The following is a 24,251-nucleotide window of genomic DNA, read 5'->3' as shown; positions in this document are numbered from 1 at the left end:
TTATTTTTCACCCGTAGGCCAATACGATATTATAACAAGTTAAAAGTAAACTGATTTATGGCTGGGTAAGTTTGTTATCAGAATTCAGCGAGTGAAGGGAAGAGGAACCTTATTTGTGGCTAGACTTAACTATGTGGCAGTTTTAGAACAGGAGTGGAAATCACTCGCAAATAAAGGGTATTCATTACATTCATATCATCTGGTATAAAATATCATCGTCCATTTCATACGCAAAACAAAAATATAGAATGAATCCCTTAGGTTTATTAGAGGTTAATGTTAATAAGACATAATAGTGCAATCGCATAATGGTTGAGAGATCGGAAATACAAGAGAGTGGGAAAGGCTAAAGAGTGGAAAAATTAATAATTGGAAAATATAAGTCACCTGTGGATGGAAACTATAGTCGACTATATCAATAGAAATATATTTATTGACTACGTTTTTGCTCTTAGTCCTGGATAAAAATCCACGCGTAATAAGAACCTTAAAAACTCGTCTTACTGCAACGATATTACAAAAAAAACTATACGGAGGTGAATTTCAACATAAGATAAATTTTTTATCATAAATTAATTTCAACATAAAATTATATCGTATTATATTATTAGAACGGTCATTGATGCAAGTGGTGTTGAAGAAATAAGGGCCCTGAATATAAATCTACGGGGTTAGCTAAGGCGGAAAAATACGGTGCAATGAATGGAGTGAAGGACTTCGGGTCTCAACAATACTTATCACATTCTTGAGAGGAATGTCTCTGCATCGCTCTAAGGAAACATCGAGTGAATTTCTAAGCCTGATAATGTAAGAGGAAGATGAGAGACGAGGAAGGAAGGAAAGAGCAGCGCGGTCGTCGGTGCGGGTATGTCCGCTCAAATCAATGTGAAAGATGCGAGTCAATGACTTTCTTCCAGATTGTTACCACCAAGTATCTCATGCAAAGTGATGCGGCTACAGTAAAAAAAATGTAAAAAATTGAAAATCCATCATTCGCCAAAGGGAGTCGCGGACCTATGTCTTTCCGATTACAAAGTCTTCGGATGAGAGTGATCGGGATCCCATTATCTTCCCAATAGCTTAGTATCTTTTGTAAGTACTATGGCGAACCCAGGAAGAGACCAGGGAAATCTACATATGACGAGAGAAATCAGGCGAAGCAATAGACACCTGTCATCTGCAAAATGATCAGAGATTAATAGCAGAAGAGATAAACTGTATTCGCGCCGGAAAATCAAGAATAGTCCTGAAGAGGAATGCGTGTCACAATACTGAGGAAATTCAGTTTAGCCATCATCTCATCAATGAAATGCGATAATTTCACCGTATTCACTTGTTTAATGCGTGTATTTGCATTAATATTAGGATATCTTTGAAGATGCTCATGAACACTTCTAACAACGAAATTGTGCCAGGACCGTAGCGCTGTAGCATAAGAAAGCACATGGCATATTTTTTACAACGCACTCAAATTAGATTGGACCACTTGCAGAGAATTGAAACTACTTTACCACTATATTTCGGAAGGCATGTGTAAAAAAATTATAGTTTCATAGGTCGACTTTTCCATCTAAATAATACCTTTTTAGTGAATGAACACCCAAAAGTTCACATTGACCGCCTCTACATTTTAGTATATGCTCTTTGTTCCAATCGGGCAATTATTATTATTATTTTGCCCAACGGACATCAGCATCAGTATTTCAATCCTAGGATTGGTTTACTGCAGTTCTCCAGTCTACTCTATTCAATGTCAATTCCCACAATCCCTGATATCTTCTCTGTTTTACGTCCTTCTTAATTTGTCCTATGTAGATGTATCTTGGTCTTCTTCGTGGATTCTTCCCTTCTATTATATTCCTAATAAATCCATTGTGCCTCAATGTGTGTCCAATCCATTTATTTCTATTTTTCCGTAGAGTTCTCCATACGGTCCTTTCCTCTCCTGCTCTTCTATATACTTCCTCGTTCGTTATTTTGTCTTTCCATTTAATCTTCAGCATTCTCCTCCAGCACCACGCTTTAAAGGCTTATTTTCTTCGCTGGTCCACTTTTCCAATGGTCCAAGTCTCGGAACCATAGAGCGCCATGCTCCACACGAAAGTCTTGACGTATTGCTTCCTTGTTTTCATTCTGAGGTTCTTTGAACATAGTAATTGCCTCTTCTTCATGAATGCGTTCTTAGCCTGGGCGATTAATGGCTTGATATCGGTCGAACTTCTTACATCCCATGTTATCCTGCTACCCAGGTAGATGAAGGATTCCACTTGCTCTAGTTTCACCCCTCGAATGGTGATATCTGCATCCAGCTTCTCTCTTCCGCACACAAGGATTTTAGTTTTCTTCTTGTTGATATTCACAGATATTATACTCCCCCAGTACTTGATCCATAGCACTCAGAGTTTACGATAGTAATATGTAACTCATATAGTAATTGCAAGGAATAGGATGAGGAAAGTAGAAATGTACAAAGTAAAATATAAATGGTATCAATAATTTATACATGAAAGGGAAACGGATGATATTTTTATGACGTAAAGTACTAAATACTGGCTTGATACTCATTATAAAGTGAATAGCTAAAGACCGCTAATTTGGTGGCTTAATCGCCCGCCTGATATAAAACCGTGTGGTCGTGCTTGTCGAGGCGGCCGTCTGAAGAGTTTCGAAAGGCGCGGCCAGCCAAGAAAGCCAAAATACCTCCAAATGACCCTGAGAGTGAGCAATGTAGGAAGAAAGTAAAACAAGAGGAGGAGGGGAGTTTGAGTAGTGACCGCAGGGCAGGAGGGAGGGCCCAGAGGACAAGCGGGCGAGATTCTTTGGATACTTCGGCTAGACGTGGAAACGCGCGACGGTCGTCGAAAAACATGTCCACGAAGCGAATGACCGCAATGATGGACATTGGGAAGAGGAGTACAAAGGAGGAGGGAGTTGGAAGACCACACGCCGGTTAGTTTCGCTTGAGACCGTTGTGATTCTCCGCTCACACACGGAATACCTATGCGAAAAGACGCGCGACCGAAGGAATCCCGCTGGACGTCCTCTTTAATAAAAATGTTAAAGAAGCAGTAACCAACCGACCTGGAAAGGTAGTGACGGGAATTCATAGCGGAAGTAATTACTTAGGTTTCCCGGTGAATGCAATTAGGAATTTAGTACACTGAAGAGTTACTATTTCCATATACATAAAAAAACTAATAATTTCGAAAGCTATTGAAACTTAAACAATGAGATGATTTCTATTTCTCTTAAATTGGGTAATTTTTGCAGACCGATGCAACTGCAAGTGACTTTCCAAAACCTAAGGAACGCCGTAAGTAGTTAAGCATCTTTACGTTCGTAGTTCAAAATAGCCCGGTACTGAAAGATTTGTAAATGACAACTTATGCATTAATTTTAGAAAATTAATATTGGAAAATTATTTGTCATGGTTTAGCCTCAAAGGGCGTTGTGCGTGTGTGTTTGTGTGTATTTGTATATAAATATGTTAGTATTTATTTGTTATATATGTCAGTACTACCGTTTCTTCTGAGGAAGGCGGAGCTAAATTCCGTCGAAATTGTTAAGAAATAACGTGTGAGATTTCTGTTTATGTGTTCTTATATTGTTTGTTGCTGTCCAAGTTATATATGTATATATTACATATCCATACTTATATATATATATATATATATATATATATATATATACAGACATATATATGTATAGTTCTGATATTAAGCTTGAAATGGTCGCAACAGTTACTGATCAGAGCTTTAGAAAAAGGAAACTATGGGAGAATGAATGGAATGGATCACCAAGTTTTTTATTCAACACTTCCGTGTTACTCCGACGAAATCATATATATATATATATATATATATATATATATATATATATATATATATATATCGGAGTAACACGGAAGTGTTGAATAAAAAACTTGGTGATCGCTTCCATTCATTCTCCCATAGTTTTATACACACACACATACATACATACACACACTGAGTTTTGTGTATATATGGATTAACTTCCATAACATACAGATGAGTTGCGCGAAAAATATCGGAAAGCAATTTGATTGCAACAATAAATAAATAAATTATTCATCCATATCAGCATATTTCCAAAGTTAACCGGATATTTCTCGAGAAATGCCCACTTAAGACATGAATCATCTTGAAATCGCATACATCTACGGATTTAATCTCCATACTTCATCAACCGGATGCAGGGATTATTGAACCCCGTGTCAGTTTCATGTGGCTTAGTAGTTAGGACAGCAATCTGAAGGATTTAAAAAACTGTACTGAAGGTAGAAAAATTAAAGATGACTCATATTCAACGATTGCGCGGAATCTGCGTTAAGATTCAGCGCAAATTCCATTACTACGAGTAATACAGAAGTGACTCTAATAGTTTATCATGCTCTTCACTTTGACCCGGAAAATAATTATTGACCTTGGGGTACTTACGAACTATACGAGGAGAAAATAACACTTTATATCAACCATGACTTCAACATCATGTGTCGCATAATGATCAAATACGAGAATTTACATTCATTGAACATGATCTAGTTTCTCCGCGATCTAGTAATTCCTTAATATTGAAAATATAAGTGTATTATATACCAGTAAAGTGTTAATATTTATTAATTATGTAATAATAAATAATTATTTATTAATTTATCTTGGTTATTAATTGTCCGATCCATTAGATTTATCCGGAAAAATTAGCAACCATAATAAGATGATTCAGTGGGAGGTTTAAATAAATTTGCAATGACGGAGTATGACTAAAGAGAGAGAGAGGAAAAAGCAAAAGATTGTAGAGTCCATTTACAAAGGGTTAAACGTATCTAAGAAAGAGAGCTACTTTTAAGTTATAAGTTCATTAGTCAAACGGCCGCGGCATAAATCATAGCGACAATATATCACTATGAGTAACGGGTGTCATAAATTAAGTTTTGACGAAACATACTTGAATTTCCGGACGCCTGAACGAACGCATTATGTATTTGTAAGATTTTGTACGTTCAGGAGCACACATTTTTCTTCTGAAACAGGGGAGTCTTTTGTGACTAAGAGAAGTAGCCATGCAAAAGCGGAGAACGCGACCACAGACTGAGACTACAAATCGTTTTCACATGCTTGCTTGTCCTCACCATCTTTCCTAATCTTCCGCGTGAATAAAGGTTTCTTGGAGCACGGATAAAGCAGCCGAGTTACTGCCCGCAACGTGAACAGCGTGCTCAAAGTGTATATTCTCATGCTTGCGTCACGTCTCGTGGATCGCGGCGTTTTCAAAGACACGCACACAAGCACATTTTCCTTATTTTTCCCTTTGACGGAGTACAAACGCCGTTATTGAACGTCACAATAACGCTCCTATTATAGCATCAGTCCGGCTTTGGAGAAAATGTCATTTTCCCCTACTTTGTTCTAACAGAAACGTGATGACACGAAATTACACGTGTAGAATAGACAAAGCTAACTAGGTTTAGGAAAACAAATGAAGTGTACGTGTATACATCAATTCGGATATGAAGTACGTCAGTTCTTCAACAATCATGGCTTCAATTAGAAGGTATTTAAAAATGTTATCCAGATAAAATGTGGTAGGAATCTTAAGCTAGACCACTTACCATCCTTCTTCATGAGAATATTCATGTTTGTTACATCAACCATAATGAAAATGGCTCTGTAAAAAACAGTATATCAAAATTGTGCTTTTACGACATTAAAAAATCAAATGCAAACTCAAATGATTCGAATTCGAGAGGGCGCTTCCTTAATTGTGTGCTTTTTCGCCATGTACTCCAGTACTCCGTTTTAGATAAGTTTGGAACATGAGGTGCCCAGTAGAGTGGTCGAATCAAGAAGACTTTCTCCAAGAAAAAAAGGATACTCACAGTCCCTAATATATGTGCAGAAATTAGAATACTATATATCGAATAACGGATCAGTAGAATTTGGATTTGAAGAATCGGGGAACTTGGTTGCATAAGCCCTCCACATATTTCAGTGTAAGTTATGTTTCCTCGATAGCTCAAGTGGTTAGAGCATCGACCCGGCAATTCGGTGTTCCGATCCGGTGTTCAAGTTCCAGCCAAGGAAATATTTTTGCGCTTGTGATCTGCTCGATTCCGCCATCACGACCTCTCCTCTGTTCGTGCTATATAAATATACAGGGTTCGTCCGCCGCTCCAGGCGCGCCCAGCATCGCTCTGACGGGCTGCGATTGCAGGGGGGTATGTTGGCAAGCGACGCTGAAAAAGGCAGTCGGCTCTGAGCTGTGGTGTAGTGAGGAGCTCTGTTAATGCGAACCTCCCACGTCACGGAACGCGATGCCGAAGTTTTTGGAGCAGCGTTATTCCATCAAATTTGCGGTAAAGCTTGGGAAATCGTCTACCGAAACTGTCGGTATGATTAACCAGGCTTACGGGGAGTCAGCCATGTCCAGAAACATGATCTTTCGGTGGCACAAGATGTTCGTGGAGGGCAGAGAAGAGGTCGACGACGAACCACGGCCTGGACGCCCATCAACGACACTCACCGACGAAAATGTGCGAAAAGTTCGCTGTGCTGAACTCTGATCGTCGTCTTAGTGTTCGGATGGTAGCAGAGCAGTGTAATGTGCCAAAAACAATAGTGCACGAGATTATTAGGCACCAATTACAGATGCGAAAAATTTGTGCAAAGTTGGTGCCGAAAGTGCTCAGTGATGATCAAAGACTCAATCGTTTGGAAATCGCGACACAACTTGTGGATCACTGCAAAAATGATCCACATTTTTTAGAGAACTGTTCTGTTCCCGAAGATAAAGAGGAGTTTGAAAGAAACGCGATACGGGACTTTAGACGCCGTCAAAGAGGCCGTGACGACGTGTCTTCGAGAGGTTCCCGATGATGCCTTCGCGGGAGCGTTCCAGGAATGGGAACGCCGCTGGAACAAGTGTATCGACTCACAAGGGTCCTATTTTGAGGAATATTAGCTTAAGATATGTAAAAGTGTAATAAATTTTTTTTCCTGAGCTCAGTACACTTATTTTCCGGACGAACCCTGTATATGTTCCTAACCCTTTTCCTTACATCTATTTCCATGTGAATGAGAATGGCAACTTGTGTACATATATATAAAACTTGGACAGCAACAAACAATATAAGAACACATGAAAAGATCACTCACACGTTATTTCTTGATAATTTTGAGGGATTTCAGCTCTGTCTTCATCGGAAGAATTGAAAGTAATCATCAGCACCTGCCTATCCACCCAAGCTATTTGATTTTTCTGGTACCAGATCTTTCTGGGAAACCACAACCGGCACAGGGAAAGGTACAGGCCCTCCCTACCTTCATGTGTGAATTTCACACGCCATCGGGCTTAGTTCTGGGTGAACTCTATCATCAACTACAAAATCGACCTTAGATACTCCGTGTCTAAATGTATTTGCACAATACGAACACACATATCCACCCATCAAAGAAGAATCGTTCGAAGATGGTGGCATGGCCGCCGAAACGTGAAAAATGTGTCCTTTTTACATGCGCAGCTATGCAAGGGGATTGGAATGCCAACTTGGTGCTAAAGGAGGAAGTTAAGGATCAAGGGGGTGCATTATGAGTGACTAACGAGCAAGTATTATGAAAATGAGCAGATGAAAGATATCTTTGAAATTTGCTGCCATGACGTAAGCTCATCGGACATAACTACGGTTAAGAATGCTGGAGACATTTGGGGAAAGCGAAGTCTATCAAAAAATGCAGAGGAAAACTACGATATAAATTACCAAAATCAACAACCGTAAGAAGTGATTACGATAATAATGCAGTCCCTTCTCAACACACTCACGCGTACTTCGTGATTCACAGCTCGGCTTACGCTGCATCACGTCTGCTACTTCAGTTAGCGTTCGCAAGCTAACATAACGAAGTAGAGCTACCAATTTCGTCACATTCTCTTACAATTTCTCACCGCGTCACTTCCGCTATATTTCCAACCATGCTTTTCACCACTTGAAAACTCTCGATAAAAATAAACAAATATATCAAAAGTGAAAAACTATATTACATGAGCGTTGCAACACTAGACACACGCCTATATGGTTAACACACCAATTAGATTGCCACGACAGGCTATTCTGTCACTGAATGAAAATTAAAATGCTTTTCTCGTAATTTCTGGAATGCAGCCACTATCATATTCCTGCCAAGGAGCAATCAAAACATGAGCCACGTAAAATTTTATTCCATGGATTCAGTGCCAACGAAACCATTATGTGAAAAATTCCTGGTAACTCTAAATCCAGTCAAGCTGCATGACTTTAATATCGCCATTTACGATCTACCGCTAAGGAAAGGGTTACCGAATGTCAACGCTTACAATTAGTTCTTTAAATGAATAATTCGTCAACGGTCAGCGCGTAGGTTGAACAGAGCCCCCGGCAATGCGGATTTATTTGTGAAATAAAGAAATTGAAAGGAGAGACCAAAATTAGATCCCCAAAAATCACCACTGGATTCCATTAAAACCGTCTGTACACAAAAATAGCTCAGTGGAAGATTGAAAAGAAACAGAGCGGCGGAGCGGACTGACGAAGTACTGCGGCAATTTCTCTGAGAGACTCTTCTTTGAGGTCAGCAAAAGAAGATTATGGAATTCAGAGAGAGAATTCAAGCTTTAGTTTCTGTCAAAAATCTCAATGAGCTAATCTTTAAATTACGACAGTGGAAATCATGTGATCAGCCTTTAGACGAAGATGGAAATAGAACCACACGTGGGGAATTATCTACTTTTTCTCTACGCTTAAATTAAAATTACGTGGAATATTTGGAAAGGTAAACTAATTCAATTGAATTTTAATTGAATTCATAACATGACTCCTTAAACAGCAGAGCTCCTAAATGAATTGATTATAATTGAGAAGTATTGAATGAGTGCTGGTAACGGTTTAACCAGGAAGGATGTTATAACTGCAAGATTAGCTGCAAAGAATTGCTTAAACCTTGTTATACTTCAATTTTCCCATAAAAATGGATGAATTCTTCCAAAACGTTGCTACTTAATATTTCCATCTATTTTTGCTAAAATTATCGCTTGACTAAATGGAGTTGATTATTTAGAAATATTTTATTAGCACGCATAATAATTATATATATATATATATATATATATATATATATATATATATATGATAGAATACTACTAGTGGAGATAAAAGCAGAACCCACGAACTTAGTTATTATCCAGGTATACATGCCACCGAGCAACCATAAGGAAGAAGAGGTCGATAGGATATACGATCAGTTAGAGGACATGATTGCATGTGTTCCTGCAGGGAAACATTTGATAGTGATGGGGGATTGGAATGCGACAGTAGGCGAAGGAAGAGATGGTGATGAGGTGGGGGACTACGGTTTAGGCACGAGGAATGACCGCGGGGAGAAAGCAGTTGAGTTCTGCAGGAGACAGGGCTTAGTTATCACCAACACTTGGTTCAGACACCACAAAAGACGCAGGTATACATGGAAAATGCCAGGTGACTCGGGAAGATATCAGCTAGATTATATCCTGGTTAGACACAGGTTTAGGAACAGTGTGATAAATTCCCACAGCTTCCCGGGAGCGGATGCGGACTCAGACCACAATTTAGTTGTTATGAAATGTAGCGTACGTTTTAAAAAGATAAGGCAGGGGCGGCGAATTAGAAAATGGAATGTAGAAGCATTAAATGGGTTGAAAAGAAAGGAATACAAACAGGCGGTAGAGAAAATCATGGAGGACGGTAAAGAGCTAAGTACTATTGAAGAAAAATGGGAATGTATCAAAAAAGGGTTGTCTAAAGCGGCAAAAGACACTATTGGAACAGTTAACGCTAAAAGGACTCGTAAACCATGGATCACGGATGAGATGATTACAAAAATGGATGAGCGGCGAAAATGGAAGAATATAAATACAGAATTAGGCAAAATGAAGTACAAAGAATTGAACAATAAATTGAGGCGGGCAACAAATAAAGCAAAGGAAGCATGGTGGAAGACGCAGTGCGAGGATATGGAAAGTCTGCAGAGGAAGGGGGAAATCGGTGCGCTTTACAGCATAGTTAAATCTTTATCGGGAAGTAAGAAAGGGAGATCAACGATAGCAGTTAGAGATAAGGCCGGTAAGGTAATAGTTGACGCAGGAAAGATCCAAGAGAGATGGAAGGAATATGTAGAAGAACTGTATAGTAAAGAGCTTAGACCAACAAAGTTAGACATTGAAAAGGAACATGACGTAGAGGAAGATAGCTTAGGTCGAGGCATACTAGACAATGAGATAGAAAGGGCATTAAGGGAGATGAAACTAAATAAGGCCGTGGGGGTAGATAACATTCCCGTGGAACTTTTGAAATGCTTGGGAAAATGTGGGAGGAAGAGGCTATATGGGCTGATCCGTAGTATTTATGAGGAGGGAATCTGGGCGGAAGACTTTGTGAGATCAGTTTTAGTTCCTATTCCGAAAAAGGTAAAGGCCACGTCATGTGAGGACTATAGGACAATTAGTTTGATATCCCACGCAGCTAAGGTTGTTCTCAGGATCATAAACAAAAGGATAGAGAGTAGGGCAAATGATTACTTAGGGGATGATCAGTTTGGGTTTAGGAAGGGGAGAGGTACGCGTGAGGCCATTGCAGTAATGAGATTATTAATCGAGAGGAATATAGAACACAACCAGGAGGTATTTGCCTGTTTCGTAGATTTCGAAAAAGCGTTTGATAGAGTAAATTGGGAAAAACTAATGAGTATATTGCAGAAAATAGGAATAGATTGGAGGGAAAGGAGGCTAATCCGCAACCTGTACATGTCTCAGACTGCTCAGGTGAGGGTGGGAAACGGGGAGTCAGGATGGGCAGTGTTAGGAAGGGGTGTAAGGCAGGGTTGCCCATTATCACCGTTGCTGTTCAACCTGTACGCAGAAGAAATGATCAAAGAGGCATGGGAAGAACTCGAGGTAGGAATGAAAGTGGGCGGGGAATTCGTAAAATCAGTTAGGTTTGCTGATGACCAAGCTATAGTTTGTCAGTCAGCCAAGGGGCTGCAAGCATTGCTGAGTGAATTGGAAATTCAGTGCGACAGGTATGGGATGAGAATCAATATTAAGAAAACAAAGGTTATGCGATTTTCTAGAAAGAAAAAGGCCAAGCTTAACATTAAAATAGGAGGGCAAAAGCTAGAGCATGTAGAACAGTTTACGTATCTCGGTAGTGTTTTGGACCAACACGGTCAAAGTAGTAGGGACGTAAGGAGAAGAATTGCGCTAGGCAAAGAGGCTTTCACAAGGAGGAGGGAGTTGATGACAGGGACTTTGAGTAAGGATGTTAAGAAAAGACTCGTAAAAACTTTGATATGGAGCGTAGCTATGTACGGAGCGGAAACGTGGTCATTGAAGCAGGAGGATAGACGTAGGTTGGAGGCTTTTGAAATGTGGGTGTGGAGAAGAATGGAGAAGGTGAAATGGACAGAGAAGAAAACAAATGAGGAAGTACTTGGTATGGTGGGCGAAGAGAGGGGTTTGTTGGGAGCAATCCTATGGAGGCAGGAAAAGTGGATGAAGGGGGTGTTGACCGGCAGTGGGATGTTGAAGACTGTGATAGAGGGTAGAATGTTGGGCAAAAGAGGAAAGGGAAGGAACAGGATAGGGATGCTGGACGGGATGAAGGGAGGAAGGAAGTACTCAGTGATGAAGAGGGACTTGATATAGAGTAGGATGATTGATTTTGTGTTTTGTTAGGAGTAATAAAATATTTGTTTGGTAGTTGTGTCCGTCCAAAAACCTACCTTAACCGGTAGATTACTTAAAAAAAAAAAAAAAAAAAAAAAAAATATATATATATATATATATATATATATATGGTATGATATTAAGGATTGTATATTTCAAAGCAATGATACACAAATATAGATTAAATATTCACAATTATAGAAAATACGCATGACTGCAACTAAGACTGAAGTTTAGTTTAAAAATATTTTGGAATGATTCATCAACTTTAATGCAAATATAAATTATTTCACGCACCCTGCTTCCCACTACCTCCGCAGTGGCGAGGTGGTAAAATTTGTACCCTGCGCGCATTTCCCACCATTCTACAACTACTATTTTCTACCGACTATGCGTTCTAGCTTGAGATATAAATCTCTAGAGGTGAAGCATTGGAAAACCTTTTTCCAGGGAAAATCTTTTGCTTTAAGGATTCCTATGGGTAGGAGGGCCAAATCTATAGAGCAACCATGAAGGAGCCTTAAAGGATTTTTTCCGGACTTGGGCCAAAGACCATCAAGCGCATTACGCACAACACAATGAATTGACTTAGCAATACGTGCATCGCATTCCAATACACTGTCCCACAGTTCACGTAACTAATTCATATGAGCCCGAGTCCAACAAAATAAAAGTACAATGAAACCAGAGTGTACAAAATAAAAAGCCCAAGGAGAGAGACATGGGAGCAGTTTCACTTCTAAATACAGCGATGGGCACGCAAGTCACACCCCCCTTAATGGCCTCACACTGAGGTCCAACACCAAAAAAAGTATTATGTACTAAAAACAATCGCGCCCACGCCGTTCCCGACTCATTCATAGCTTCGGCCAAAGCGGTAAGGAGTGAACCCGCTTCTTTCCTCCGTTAAATATTTTATACCCACGCGTCCCCACCGTGTGCTTGACGCATGATAGAGCCCGTATACCGGTAAGTATTCTGTTTTCAATCGAAGGAAACAAGTCCACGACCCAAGTCAAAACCTCCCTTCCCCTGCCTCATCTCGGCGGACGAGTTCAGCGTGTAAGGTGCGGAAAACGGCATTTAAAAATTGAATAGATCAAAAGAAAAAGAAAATGGAGATCGGTGGAGAACAAGATATAATGGATTCGGAAAATAATGAAAAATATTAGGGAAGTTGAGGGAATAAACGGTAAGACAAAGAAGGTGGGAAAATGCTGCAAGAGGAAGAGAGAGTTACGTGAAGCAAAAGGAAAAGAAAAGAACGGGAAAGCATTGTTTTCCAATGGAAAAGAGAGGGCATACGAACGGGATAGGGAAGAATAAGACAAAATAATATTAATGGAGAAAGGATAAGCTACAAGCGAGGGAAGAGCGAATAAGTGAAGAAGGACCATCAGGCCTTAGGAAGCCTGCCAACAAGAGCGCACTAAAGTAGAACTACTGAAACATTTGGTGTGAATTCTGCCATTAAAAGTAAACAAGATGGCTTCATTAACGTCATTTGAACAGAAATAGTCAGATACGTTCATCTTAAGGTAAACAGTAGTATTTTATACAACAGTGTTTACATCATCGCACCCAAAGGTGAAGATAATAATGATATAATTGATCCTATGACAACGAATTTCTTACGGTACGACCAGTTTCATCAATTTTAGGTATGCGAGTAAAATTTAGGGAGGTGGAGTGTGTAGTAGGTAAGGGGATTCAAGCCATTTAAAAGGGTCCATTCGCTTAACTAAAAATGAATTTCATTTATCAAAGATAGACACACAATCCAAGAATCTATCATTTACCAACTGTTTCAGTAAATATACATATTAACATAGATTTATTATAGGAATAAGACCTTCATATTATACGAAAATAATTAACAACGATCTCAAAAGCACAGGGTATAACCTACAGGTATTATTAAAAATGTAAACCCAGGATCTACAATATACGAGTTTATACATCTTTATTATACATGTTTATTCTTATTTAACGAGTTTTTACGTATTTATTTAAGGCTTGGCCGCGTTGACATAATTTTTTAAAAGATATCATTTTTGTAAATATTAAAATCGATATTTACTCTCGCGTTATCATTCACTTATATTCCTGGAAATGGTAAGGTATTTACATTTTTCATGGACGAATTTCTACCTACCTAAGGCTTGGCAGAATTCGCATAATTTTGCAAAGGATATTATTTTTTCTAAAACTCTGGAGGTATATTGTTATAATTAACATTTTGTCGCGTGTTATCACTCACTTGTATTCCTGGAAATATTTACACTTTTCATAAACGAATTTCTATGCATTCTGAAATTTTCTCCTCCAGTCTCTAATTGTCAGGCTCAAGTGGAGCACCTTAATAAGGATTAATATGAGGTGGATTAGATAGGAGCAAATATGAGACATGAGGTGGAAGAGGGAATAAAGGCGAGAAAATAGAGAACGAAGACGAGTAAAGCTGGAGAGAAGCAAACAGAGGAGAGGCGAGAGAGATTTTGGGGGGAGGGATGGGAAAAGGAAGTGCTAAATTTAAAACTCCCTCCTCTCCTTCAACAATTCTATCATCCCTATTTTTCCACGAGGTTTGTTTTCACTATGGCGCTCCGGCGTTCTAAGCTTAGCCAGCCCCTCCCACCAAAACCCGCCGCCGATCCTACTTTTCTCTCCCACCACTACAACCCCCCCCCCCCACAGCCGGCCTTCTCTTCCCTATCCACACTCGGTCTTTCACCCACCCTCCAGCATTCTATGAAAAAAAAGAGTGTAGTTCGCCAATCCACATTCACCGCTGATTCACCACATGTGGCGACCCTGTGATCACAATGCACACGAGTTATCAAGACCTCAACTGTTGTTCTCGCCTTCTCCCTGGAGGGCTTGGGAGAAAGAACAAACGATTCCTTCGTGGTGCAGTGATTCGTTCATTTCAGATTTTTCTTCCTCTTTCTTCTACCCAACTCTCATCGGAGCACGGGCGTTTAGACTACTCTGACACACCTCTATAAATATCCCCTTTATTCATTCTACAACTTAGTTATCTCTGTTTTTAACCATTCATCCACATTCGAGCCGTAATCAATCAATATAAAAAAATTAAACTGAATATAAAGAGTTATAGGATGAAAGTTTCATTCAGTATTTCTCAGATACAAACATATAGTTACTTATACGGCGTGTGGCTGGGAGTATTATACTTGATTTTTCTCTTCTAACCTTTCTTTTTCCCTCAAAAAAATAAATATAAGGAAAGGTTCTCAATTGTTATATAAATGAATTCAACAAAAATTGTCTGCTTTATATTTGTTGTCTTCGACTACCAATAACTATTATTAACAAGAATATTTTTAAACTGATTGTAATTCAAATGTCGTGGTCTTGTCATAACGAAAATTTCAAACGAATATCAGGAAATCATGTTTTTTCTGGAGGTTTGCAAACTCAAATTTCTCGTTTTCATTGGTCTGTACATTACTGCTTGGATTGGTTTCTTAGGTGAAACTACGTAGCCAGAAAACAAACCGACAGAAAACTCAGTATTAGCAAGCGGGAGGTTATCTTGCGATCAGGAGTCGTAAAAAAATTCGCCCAACGTGGGGCTCGAACCCACGACCCCGAGATTAAGAGTCTCGTGCTCTACCGACTGAGCTAGCTGGGCTGTGTATAATGGTGGCTGTCTCACAACATAATAACAAACATATATAGTTGAAAAGAGCCACAATCACTTTCAACAGAACTTTCTCATTCAGTTGTTTTACGCTACACAACTAATACAGTACAACTAATTACGGCTATTGGAGTTTTTCATTTATTCAATACTACTAGCCGTAAGTGCTCAATTCTATCAATATAATAGAATATGTAAAATAATGTCTGTTTGACTCCATATCAGTAAAAATTGAGAATAGTCATGAAGACAAATAAATAAGAAAAAGATAAAATGACGAATTCTCAATCAGGTAAATCTCAATTAAATACGCAGATTGCAACAAAAAATCACAAATGCTTCTTAATATTTGTGATTAACGTTAGGATTAGACGCACGGATTATTTCCCCAATCGTTTTCTATTTGTGGGAAATAGGCCTACTAATAATAGTTTATGAACCCTCCCCACGGATATCGCGCATAGGCTGATTATATGTAAGGAGAATTTCTAAATAGATTGTTCTTTGATAACTTTAAGCTTTGGAGAGGGAGGGGGAAAATAGGTAAGGCATTTCATTACGGTGTGTGGAAAGGGTTGAGGAATAACCTAACATAAGGTTTAGTTCAGCAGTATTACAGTCGATGTTACGGAGACAGAATTTTGATTACCGAAGAACGCTTTGAGCAAATATTCACCAGGGAAGCTGCCGTGTCCAAGCATTTACCTTCCCATTAAAATTTGAAACATTTATTTTCATTTAAGTGTGCGTTTCCAAATCAATAAAAATAAAACCGCTGTTTGATATTAACCTTAGCGCCAATGAAAACGTAAAAATGTTCCTTTCTGCAAAACAATGTCTAGCCATCGGAACAATCACAATTTTTTCCTACACATCGACTACAAACTCCATGGGTACGATTAGCTTCGAAATAAAATAATATTAAACACGCAATAAACACGCAATTTATCTTCTGAGTTTCTAATAAATAAGTTGCTCAGAACAAATGCTACGCAGATTTGAGGACAGATCATATGCAGTTTCTCATTTTAATACTTATTACCTGTCGAAAAATGGTTTTAATCTCTTTGCAAGCACGAGGTGCACGGCACTAATAATAAACGTGAACACAGAGACGAAGGAAAGGATCACAAATGAGAAGAGAAAATAAAGTTCAGGGATGTAAACACACTAGGTCACCTATTATAAATAAAATAGTCCGATGAGAGCCAGGTCATAGTATCATAGGGAAGCTCTCTCATAACTACTAAAAAAATAAGAGAATGAGAATAATGTGAAGGCCCATTTTAGGTCGGCGAGCCATTAATAGCCACCCAAATTAAATGTAATGCGAGAGAAAGAGGCATTATATTATTTTCCCCCCTCATTCCATGCTACGATAAAAGGACTTAGGAAGGAGATTGGGGTGTGAAAAAGGAGTCAGCCCATGGAGTGCTCAAATTGAACACAGAGGACGAGAGGATATGCGGACGGCTGGAATTTTAGAAGTTCGAAATAATAAAATCCACATTTGCACATCCCTCCGTTGAACTTAATTATATTTCTCCATCGATCGGAATACAGAAAGGGGAGCGGCCGTGCCTCTTTACTTGATTTATAAATATGAAGAGGGAAGAACCATCTTAAAAGGCTAAGAGGAGGTAAGCGGCCTTGAAATATGAAGAATGAGGTAGAGCTAAAGGGGGAGATGAGGAATGGGAGAGGCGGAGAGAAAGAGGAGTGTGAGTTGAAATGGGAAGAGAAAATGCGGAGGGAAGGAACGAAGAAAAAGAAGAGGGGTTTTGGGGACAAAAAAACCACGAGTTCTTTGAGCAACAAACTGGGGCGAGTCAAGGAAGATTTACGGCGAAAGAAAAGGGGAAGGAGCATCGGAGAGGAAAAGGGTGGAGGGATTGGTCGGGAGCATGGAAAAATGCAGTTTGGCAGCGAAAGAGGTTTTACGGGGAGGGGGAAATGAAAGGATCAAAACTGAATGGAATTTTATCGAAATTATTTTCGGTCTCAACTGCTCAAAATTGCATTCCGCGGTTCCACTTCCGGTTAATTTGCCATTATTTACAAAGCATTCCTATTCCGCACCATACCGACTTCCCTGGGTATAGAATAAGGCAGGAAATGCTACGATCTAATATCGTGAGAGGAAATGTTTGACGATTTTAAATGAGCAAGCAATAGACAGATTCCGGTTAGAATTATAGCAGTTTACGCAAATTAATTTACTGTGAACATAAATAAACAATTACTTTAAAATCCAATATTTTTCTCGTCTAATAGACATAAATTTTCTTAGAATGCAGAAACATTCCCTTGACATATTTTGAGCAGATAGTAACTCATCATTTATGAGTGGAAATATTTCAGAAATAAGACCAAATGAGTCCCTTGGAGTCTGCTTATATTGTGATTTAAGTGAACAAGAAATAATTTTTAAACGGATGACTGAAAAACGTTCGGTATTGTGTATTTTTTATCTCATAAAAAGTTAACTTATTGCAATAGTTAGCAATTCAAAGCTTTAGCCATCGATTTCGGCGTGTGCAAGTTTAAAATAGGGCCTACAAGTTTTGATTAAACTTTTAAACGCCTAATAGTATAGTTCGTTGTTACCGTAGAAATAAATGGCACCACTGAACACTGCAGAACTTGAAAATGTAGCTCTCTGCGAAGCAGATAGGGGACTCATTCTTCACTGCGAGGTTATGTTTCTGTTTGGTATGTATGTTCAAAATAATGCATTACATTGACACTTCTTGAAATAATACTTCATTAATAGAACACACAATAAGTTCCCCAGTACGAAACGCGCTATCGTAATTCCAGTGTCATGGTTGGAATATTTATAATTTATCCTTCAAGTGTTTCATGTAAAACTCTTGAAAAACTTCCCTAGCACTCAATTTCATTATTTTCACGGGTAATCATGCCTAATGCGACATATAGAGGGGCAAATGTGAAGTACACTCTTTTCTGTGATTACACGAACTTCGGATGAGCGAAAATAAAAAGTGACCAGAGTTGAATTATTAGATTTTAGCACCAAAGTACTATTAAGTTTGAGGTTATGTGCAGAGAAGGAATGCGACAAATTAATATCACGTGAAGACTCATTTTGTCGGCAGCTTGGAATCTTAAGGAGATGAGCTGGAGCAGCTAAATGAGGAGAAGCCAGTGACGAACGAATCCGACGATTTGAAGAAGAATGTATGGTGTCTCCGGTGACAATACTGAATGATAGAGGTGCTAACGATGAGCTCACCATCTCTCCGTTCTCTCTGAGCGAAATAACAATTGCTTTCGTAAGGGCTCATTCGGAAGCAAAGGGGGATGCAGCTTTATAAGGGTCGAGGTTAAATTGACACGGCAATCGACCAACCCCCATTCATAAATAACAATACGTACTTTCCCGAAAGGCCGGAAAAAAATCCATTAAATCATGACTGAGAATACTAAAATACTCTCTCGTCCAGAGATGTCTCGATAGTTAATTAAGTACTTGATTTAATATTTTCCACTGTCGAAACGCGGTAACGCCGTTTTCGAGTAGATATATGTAGATTAGGAGGAAAATTAAGACAAGTTTAAGGCTACATCATGATCCTCTGCCTAAACTCCGCCGATGGAATATTAATAGTCAAATGTGTATTCTAACATCGGTAACGTGGTAAATTTTCTGTATTGGCACCATACAATTTGAATATAAATTATGGGTCATTCTAATTACTTAACGATTTACGATTTTTAAATATATAATAATTTAGGGTCGATTTGCAAAAAAATTAAAAATCTGGTTTTACAACTGCGAAATAAGTAAATATTTTCATTAAATTGCAAAACGTCCTTCATTAAAGGTAAAGAGTTGTGCAGACAATAAACAACAGCAAAGTATTCAGATTCATGATATAAGTATTCATTAAAAGCGAGAGGTTCACTGGGAGAGGATTTATACACTTATCCATTATTATTATGGCATAAATGCTATTTGTGGACCTAAGCGTACATGTATTTATGCTTGTATTAATGTTAGTTATTGAAATGGGGATAACAAAAGCATGGATTAAACAACAACTTGTCTATGTGGCATAATAAATCCCCTCTTACCATAATTTAATTTCTCTAATGCTTATATTTTCTCCAAGGATTCCATATCACTCTTTTTATCCTCTCCATAGAACCTACCCCCCCTCATCCATATTAAACCCGAAAGGCGAGTTATACTGTGTATAACTCGCATTTCACAAGCGCTCTACCAGCTATTATTAATCAGGAATCTAATTTATGCTGAACAATAGCCCACCAAAGCATTAAATTCGCGGATGAAGAAATTATTCCCATGGAAGATAGCATTGAAACACCAAAAGGCATACGCTCTTTAAAGCACGTGTTCTTGAAACCAAGACATATGCTCTTGAAAGCGCTATGCACTAAAAAGCACTTTAATACTGTTATCGATTCAGGAACACCCATCATAACCATGTAAATGCGAAGGCAACTAATGATATTCCAAAGCGAGTTTGGGTAAAGCGTACGGTCCATATGCTGGCTACGCATGAAATAAGTTTCTACCAACAAGTGACACCGATACCAATGCTCTACGGTTTTCCTGATGCTTCAATATTTTTATGCCGCCTGCTTGTGCATCGACCATACCTCACACGCATGCTTATCTTCAAGCCAATCTAGGGGGAGCAACGCAGATAAGGCAAGCACAGGACGGATGAGATAAGCCAAAACAAAGAGGTATCGGGAAAAATGGCGAAAGGGAAGATAAGCCGGTAAACAAGTTGTTCTCTAAAAATGATCTCCAAAATAAGGAAAGATCACTTTCGCCAATGAGGTTATAAAAACTTGCAAGGAACCACAAATACCCCAAGGAAACGATTCCTGACTCGTAGAAAACCCTCAGCACATCCTGTTTCGGACATCTGATTCATTTCATCACAGTTACGGACGATAAATGTAAATGGTCTGCTCATTAAATACAAATATTTCATAAACACTGAAACATGCACCGCCTGATGAAAAATATCAACCGAATCGAACAGGAAAAATAAATTGCTGGACAGAGAAGACAAAAGCCGACGTGGACTTCCTCGGGACAATCCCTTTACCCAAATTGAAATTCCCTCCTCCCAACCTTTTTCTCGCCAGCTTAAACAAGCAAATGTCGTATTTTTAGACGGATGAGCTACCTTGGGTGAAAAACGGTCTTTACGAGGAATTCCTGGTTCCGAAACGATGGACACAATTCCTTGCACTTCCTAAGAGGAAGCCCGAGGAAGGAAAAGAAGTTATTTTTCCCACACCAGTCCTTTAACTTTTTTCTAAAAACCGGCATTGTCAGCAAGCGCCTTTCAAGCACTTCCAACAACCTACCCGTTCTTCTTATCCGTCCCACCATTATGAGCACACATACAAGACCATTCCGCCACCACACCTGCTTTCCCTCCTCCACTAAGTATTTCACAATCTCCGACACAGTCACGGTCACCTCAGAGCACAGTGTTTCCCATGATTACGACTTGAAACACTAATTTCAACTGTTCGGTAAAAATAAAAGCGTAAATTCTATGTAAGCTCATCCGACCCCCGATCCGAATGCTGCTTAAATATTAACCAGGATTATAAAATCTGAAAAATTAAAATATTTCGACGGCAGGCATTTCTAGGACATTATTTCTTTTATAACTGACAGTACGAACAGTATAAAACGACCAAGGATAGTTTTAATCATGACAATAATCTGAGCGACGCTACTTTAAATATGTTAGTCGTATTTTTAATTTAATACTGAAGGAATGACAAAGTAAACGAGAACAAACTTCACTGAAACGATTACATAAGAGTAATTTCCGTTACTCGCCGCTGGCGTTTGTGACCAAGTTCAACTTTCAAGTAATTCTATACATTAAAACGTAAAAACTACATAATTTCATTTGTTGATGCCACTGATTATGCAGTGTTCATTTGACAACCGAAGCTTCCTCTTGAGTCTTAATGGTAAAAATACGTTTCACGCGAAATACTAAGCTCTCCGGTGATAATTCAAGAAAAACACAAGCTTTCTCGTACAAGACAAGTTTGAAGGACATTCTATGAAGAATTCCTTCAAAGATATTCCTTCACCAATTACGAACATCAACTTCAGACACTTATAGAGTATGGCTGAAAATTCAAGCATACAATTCTCGGAAATTTGCGAAGAATTTCCACCGACATCCACAGGAAGCTTTCGCAACTTCCTGGGTAATTCATTTCAATTGCCTAACTTCCATTTTAAGAGATGACTTCATCATTATAACCATGTAAGATTCATAGACTGCAATTCCACATTCAAATTGGATAAGATATTACGTCTATATTTGATATATTTACTTACCCAAAATCTGTAAAAACAAAGAACATCGAATTCACAAGACTGAATCGACTCGCAAACGCCCAATATTTTTTATATCGAATGAATCAATAACTGCCACCATGAAATTCCATTGTCAGAGATTGAACCGATCTCCAGTAGGATCGATACAAATCATTTGTGTCCTGAGCCCTCGAGCTTTTTAGTATATTTGAGTCGTGGAATTATGTCGTAGTTTGGTCAGGGCATGAATATCATCATCTAACTTACCAATAACAATGTGTTTTTCAGACAATTTGGCGATACTTACTAGTTGTACAATATAGTGCAGGGATAAAATACAATATGAAAATTTCCTTTTAGGCATAGAGAATCAAAAAATAATTATATAATCGCTTTTCATTAGTGCAAAAGGGGTAAAAAAATCTTGCATAGTGTGAAATGCTTTACTACGTTTTCTAAATTTTGGCTTTTTATCCTTCCTTTTAGAAGCCACCTGATTTCCATACAACCGATAGTTCAGAACTCAATGTTAACTATCTATCTTCATCCGATCTCAATGCAAAGGAGTCACTCAATCTCTATTCAAACAATACATCCGATGACAAGGTGAACCATCCAATCTTCTCGGGGTTGAATCAATATTTTTATTTGCCACAGAATTACAGAGCACATAAATAGATTTTTAGCGGTGAGAGAAATTTTTTCTTGGTCTAAAGTAGTGAGTGGAGTGAAGTGAATGCATTTGTGAAAGTTGAGCGTAGACCTTTTATATTACATGCGCTTCCATAATTGCATAGAATTCTTGGGTGGATCGGTTGAGAAAGGGATCGTATGGAATAGATTAGAGTGAGAGATCGGTTCTCGTGGATCGATTTGAATCGATTCAGGATTGGGTGAAAATAATCTCCAAACAAGACGTATCGAATGTATCCATATGTCGTATCGAATCCAGTTGGCTGGATTCGATACGATGTATCAAACACATGACAGCATGACACAAGACAAAAGTGTACTACGAACACATAAACACATTAGATGAGTTTTGCATTCCACCTCAAACAAACCTTTCGAAGAACGGGATTTACTAGGCCGAATGTGTAGATCACGCACGTAACCCCGAGGCGGAAAAACGGAATATCTGAGGGTAACCTTCCCCTCTCCGGGCGAAGGAGACACGAACGGCAGAGTGACGGAAGTCGCGAGGCGAAGGAATGTGTGGCCTACTGAAGAGGAAATGGGGAGGAGGTTAAGAGTGTGAGGAAAGAGACGCTCTGACGACACTGAATCGTCGCTAAAGGTTTTCCTATCAGACAGAGGCGCCTTTCCGTGCTTGCGGACGTAAATAGTTGAAGGAAAAGCAAGAATTCTATCTCGTCTACTCGCTTTCCTACCTGACAGGAAAGCGTGAGGACGAGAGGTGAGAATATGTGAGAGCATTCAGTCACGTGCCTTCGTCGTCGCCGATGTCCTCACCGTCATTCCTTCTCTTCAGAATTTTAATGTAATTTAAAAGCATGAAAACTCCCTCATTATTTACGGATACTTAATGATCTCCAAAAGTAATTATGTTCCATTGCAGGGGTATTCAGAGCGCAATCGAGATCAGACAGGTTTTCATATTTAATGCAATAAAAATATTTTTTAACTGTTGTTTTTTTCGTCGAGAACCTAACAACTTCAATTTCACAAAATTTGGTGATAGTAGCAAAGAAGATCGTTTTTTTCTATCACAAATAACGATACGTATACGCCATGAAATTTTTTAAAACATCCGTAATACTTGAGCTACGTAGATGCAAAATACACACTTTTCGTGATTTTTGAAAGATTAGTGAGACAAAATTAGAACAGATAATTTTGAAAAGTTCAGACCGACGAAAAAAAATGTCATCTTTCTTCAATCCACCACTAAAAATTGTATTAATTCCAGCATTTAAAGAATGCCCAAAAATTTGCCCAAACATTCTTTTCTCTTAAATCTAATTTTGGGTTCTGATACCTCATCAGGCAGGAGGCAATAGACTGACTGATCTTTGGATTACACAGACATGCGCTGCACATGCTATCTCGATTGCGTGAACTCGACGGTCATTATCACGTTATATCGTGGATTAGACTTGGCCTATTCCGGTACGAAAAGCTTTACGACTCCCATGTTTTCCTAGGTCTTCCCTAGCGGTAAACAGTTTGTATCGAAGAGCTTCTGTTGAAAATCTGCACGTCGATTAAAAAAAAATAAACATGAGATCAGTCGGACGTCATATTTGACGAAACTTATGTATAGAAGAATATGAAGGAAATGTGATGGTCAAAACAACAATGGTACAACTGTAAAATTCTTGAAAATGTAACTCATTAGCAAGCGTCATCATCAAGAATCAAAGAAGCCAGGCCATTTGAGTTCAAACTTTGGAAAATTTGACCTTAAAATTTGAACATGAGTGCTAAATACAATTGGTGAAATACAGGGGAGAAACGTTT

The 24,251-nt window shown here is 38.7% G+C and overlaps 1 non-coding gene across 1 annotated transcript; it reads right to left on the bottom strand.

Moving 5' to 3' along the window:
• Positions 1 to 15,333: 15,333 nt before the first annotated feature.
• Positions 15,334 to 15,406, bottom strand: TRNAK-CUU (transfer RNA lysine (anticodon CUU)). Its single transcript has one exon. It is a non-coding gene; the product is annotated as a tRNA-Lys (tRNA).
• Between the last annotated feature and the right edge of the window lie 8,845 nt (positions 15,407 to 24,251).

The sequence above is a fragment of the Hetaerina americana genome, unplaced genomic scaffold (genome assembly GCF_022747635.1).
Source record: "Hetaerina americana unplaced genomic scaffold, ioHetAmer1.1.p SCAF_4, whole genome shotgun sequence".
In the NCBI taxonomy this organism is placed as follows: domain Eukaryota; kingdom Metazoa; phylum Arthropoda; class Insecta; order Odonata; family Calopterygidae; genus Hetaerina; species Hetaerina americana.
This window is presented reverse-complemented; position numbering and strand designations above follow the sequence as displayed.